This window comes from Echinops telfairi, unplaced genomic scaffold (genome assembly GCF_000313985.2).
Source record: "Echinops telfairi isolate 266 unplaced genomic scaffold, ASM31398v2 ScPeMD7_7458;HRSCAF=8496, whole genome shotgun sequence".
Classification (NCBI taxonomy): domain Eukaryota; kingdom Metazoa; phylum Chordata; class Mammalia; order Afrosoricida; family Tenrecidae; genus Echinops; species Echinops telfairi.
Genome location: NW_022111358.1, coordinates 18658293 through 18662655, shown reverse-complemented (window position 1 = coordinate 18662655; position 4363 = coordinate 18658293). Strand labels below are relative to the sequence as shown.

At 53.5% G+C, this 4363-nt stretch overlaps 1 protein-coding gene across 2 annotated transcripts in view; it reads left to right on the top strand.

The window, feature by feature from the left end:
- Positions 1-4363, top strand: part of LOC101655448 (phosphatidylcholine transfer protein) — a 30521-nt gene that overhangs the window by 11221 nt on the left and 14937 nt on the right. The window contains exon 1 of one of the 2 annotated variants that reach the window (XM_045299680.1): positions 743-830. The exons of the other annotated variant lie outside the window; for it this stretch is intronic. The gene's annotated coding sequence lies outside the window, so the exon portion shown is untranslated. Of the gene's footprint in view, positions 1-742; positions 831-4363 lie in introns of those variants that run through there. 2 annotated transcript variants of the gene reach the window in all.

Genomic DNA, 4363 nt, shown 5'->3' with positions numbered 1-4363 from the left:
GGCTGTGAACATTTTGAATCCATGGATGGAGGCTTTCTCCTCCCGTAAAGAATCACAGTCTCAGAAACCCACAGGGCGGTTCTGCCTGTCCTGTAGGGTCACGACAGGCGCGCAGGTGGTGTCGTGGCGGCTAACCACAAGCTCCGCCATTCGAAACCAGCAGGCTTTCCTCAGGAGAGAGACGGGGCTTTCTATTCCCAATAAGAGTGACAGTCTCGGAAACGCCCAGTGCTGGTTCTGCCCTATCCTATGGGATCACTGTGGGCCGGCATGGACTCAGCGGCTGTGAGTTTGGTGTTTCTGGATAGGGCCCGTGTGAGCCAGAACTGACCGGGCGACAAGCGTTTGGCGGAAGGATGCTGTGGCCTGCAGTATGGTGTTTCCACAGCATCCCACTCTCATGCCACTGGAGGCCACACGACTGCCACTTGTAGGGGCTCCTCCTCAGTGCGCGTGCGCTCTCAGCTGGGAAGTCAGGATGACTGTTTCAGTGTTTGCTGACCTAGGGGTGCCGGTGCTCCCCCGCCCCACCCCGACTCCGCTGCTGCAGTGGGGGGCTGCTGTCCCCTGGGTTCAGCATGAGGGACTTCCACTCAGAGACCCTCATTTCCATTCAGACACCAAGAACAGGAGTCTCAAGTGTGCATGGGGGCATGCTCAGGGGTCCCCCCCACCCCCTTGCCCTGCCCCTGTTCAGTCTCCCATCCCCAAGGACATCTCCTGAAGTCCCCTATCATCAGGAGCCCCTGCCATGGCCAGAGGAGGGGCTGTTAGACCTGCATCCCCAAGATGACCTGAAGTCGGGGGTCTGGAGGGACAGCTGGCCTGATGTGAGTAGGAGCCTGCAAAGGCACCCCTGTCTCCCCATCCTGGGGTCGTGAGGCAGGGCCTCTCCCTGCAGACCCAATGTAGGGACGGCTTTGGCCCTGAGGCCAGTTTGGAGTGGCCTGTGGACCAACCACCACCCACTGCCCTGCTCACAAAGGAGGCTCGCCTGGGGCCGGAGACTCCCAGCGTGGGCAGCCTCACGGTCTGGAGGTGGCCCAGAGTGGGCTGAACTGGGCAGCAGCACCTCTGACCTGGAGCTTCAAGTACAAATTGCTGCAACATCAGTGCTTTCACAAAGGTGAAACGCCCTATGCCGCTTATGGGTTTCCCAAGCCCTCCTGCCGTACCAGCAGCTTCATCCAGCGCCCTGGCAGCAACAGGGGTGAGAAGCTGCAGGAGGGTGGCCAGCGGGGCGAGGCCTTCCATCAGAGCTCGCACTTCACACTGCCTCTTCACATGGACCCCAGCGAGCTGTGCTACCAGCATCGGTGAGTGAAGGCAAGCTTTCCATCAGAGCTTCCACCTGGCTTGGCACTTTGGTGTCACACAGGTGAGAAACCAGACACCTGCAGCCAGATTGGCAAGGAAGGCCTTCGTCTGGAGCTCATGCTCGGGGACACCAGTGCAGCCACACAGGAGAAACGCCTTAGGAGTGGCACCAGGCCTCCTGCAGTCCATCTGCTTCTCTAGCACCCGTGGCGCACAGAATGACGCCTTCATCCAGCACCAGAGGATGCATAACCGGGGGTTGGGGCAGCAGGAGGGGGCCTCTGGGGATACCTCTGGTCCTTGTTAAGGCTCCAGAGGGAGGGCATCTGCCTGCCTGTCCTCCTGCGCAGCCACGCAACTCTGCGTGCCCAGCACCCCGAATAAATCCCGTCCAGTTGCTGAGTCATTCAGTGGTCCTGTGTCCCTGGACACAGGTGTGTGGCCTCCCCAGGTGTCTCTTAGCCCTGTGGTCATACAGCCTAGAAGGAGGTGGAATACCCTCTCCCCCAGGTGGATTCACTGCCTTTTGCCTTTTGCCTTTTGCCCTGGAAGGGAGACCTTTGTTTATGGAGAACACGCTGAACCTCTGGGCATATTTCACAGTGATTGCACTCTTGGCTCTCCTCAGTAGCATACCATGCTAACACCTGGGGCGAGGCAGAGGCTGAACCAGGGGCAACCGGATGGAGGAGGCCAATGGCAAGGCTAGGGCCACCATGGGACTGTAGTTAGCTCTTTATTATGAGGACACATGGGTTCCTGGGAGTCAAACTCATGAAAGTTGAATGCCTTTCTTAAAACTGCTGGTCCCCATGGATCCACCACTCCCCGGGCAGTGCACGCTCAGCTTCCTGCCACGCGTGGGAATGACCAGGTGACGGGTTCCTTCGGCTGAATGGCTGGGGTGTTTTCTGCGCCGGCTTCCCCAGCCTCTCAGAGGGCTAGTTTGCCCTGCAAGCTCAGTCCTCTGAGGGGCCCGAGAAAAGTTCGTTTTCCGTTTGTTTGGCATTTTTCCTGTCACCAGGAGAGGGGTGATGGCTTCCCAGCTCATCACAGGTCAGAGCTGAAAATGAAATTGTGCCACCGTAATTTATTGAGCACCTGCCGTATGCCAGCAGAGTGCCAGGTGTTTGGAATTCGGATGATCTATGATTATTTTCCTAGGAATAAATACCTAATTTACACACACACACACACACTGAATGAATGAGTCAATACAACCCCAGAGCACACAAACCAAAGCCCAATGCTATTAAGTTGTTTCTAACTGACAACAACTCTCTAGGACAGAGTAGAATGGTCCCTTTTGGTGAGCAGCTGAATGCTTAATCCCTGCATGGACGTCCTTTCTAATCAGCATGCTAAATCCCATGCATGTGCAACCACAGACATCGCAGAACAGAACGTTCCTGCCTTTGGGACCACCGTCGGCTCCTTACACTAGAATAGTTTTTCGAGGACACGTGGCTTTTTCACGCCTCTCTTCAGCTTTCAAAGCATTCATAGCTCTCCGCCCTCGTCAAGGGAAAGAATGACTTTCTACTTTGCCCCTACCTTAAGGTGACCAGACGTCCTGCTTTTGGCGGGACAGTCCCGATGTTTGGCGTTTTTAAAAAGTCCCGATTTTTGGAAAGAATGCACGACAAGCTAGGGAATGGTCTATTTGGTCCATATAGACCAAATTTTTAATCAAGAACACCCCCCCGCAACCCCGTCAATGGTGTCCCGCTTTAAATCTGGTCACCGTATCCTACCTACGTGTTTGAGTCAGTTGTGACTCACGGCGACCCAGTGCTCAACAGATGAAGCACTGCCCAGCCTGCACCATCCTCACAGTTGCTCCTAGATCTGAGCATGGTGGCAGCCACGGTGTCAGTCCATCTCATCCAGGGCCGTCCTTTTCGCGGCCTCTCCATTTTACCAAGCATGATGTCCTTCTTTCTGCCGAGACAGATTGCTGTGTTCTTTTGGCAGTCCATGGTGCTTCCAGTATTCTTCGCATTGATTCTTCTTCATCATTCGAATGCATTGAATCTTCTTCAATATCCCTTATTCAGTGTCCTGAAAATACCATGGCTTAGATCAAGCACACCTTAATCTTATAGGGGTTGTCCCCAATAAGGCTGCCTCCCAGAGTGTCTAGTCTATGTCAGCTAAACGTCACTCCCTGGTAGGTAGGGAAACTCTCCTCACACTCTCTAGCATGTTCTTGTGTTGCCCTCTATCCCCCTCCCACGTAATCCTTGCTCCACGCTATTTTACCTTTGAAAACGAATCCCAGCTTTCCAGACAGCTGGCCGTCTCATGAAAGATAATGCTCAGGACATGGTGTGATGCTGGTTCAGGCATGGCTCTAGGGAGGGACTTGACTTGAATAATGGAATTTCAAAGAGAGGGCTAATGGACTAGACTGTATTGTGGCAAATCGATCCAAGAGATGTGGCACGCGGTTGGTTGAGGTACTAAGGAAGAGAGAGGAGTCAAGACCTTCTTGGGGCTGCTGAGCTAATGCAGTGGAGCCAATGACTAGGGGATGCCTCTAGTTTCTGAAACATCAAAGCAAAAGACGTTTCTGACCACGTGTAGCAGCTACCATTGAGAACTTACACCCAACTCAGTGTCAAGCTGGTTCCAACTTATAGTGACCCTGTAAGGCCAAGGTAGGCTGCCCGTGTGAGCTTCTGAGTCTGTCCCTCTTTATGGGAGTAAAGCCTCATCTTTCTCCCAAGAAGTGGCTAGTGCCTTCAAACTGCTGACCTTGCAGTGAGCAGCCTAGGGGATCTTGATGTTATTTTAGTCCTGAGTAGCACAAATGGTTATGTGCCCTGCTGCTACGCAACAGGTAGATTGAGAATGAACTTTGAGTCCACCCCGATGTGTGCTGGAAGAAAGGCCTGGTGATCAATTTTGAAAAACCCAGCCATGGAAAATTCCAGTTCTAGTCTGACATGCCTAGGGTCACCATGAAGTAAAATGAGCTCACCAGTACCTTGTTTAAAGTTTTATTATAATTTTACCTAACTCTCTGCACTCCTTAAGGAGCCCC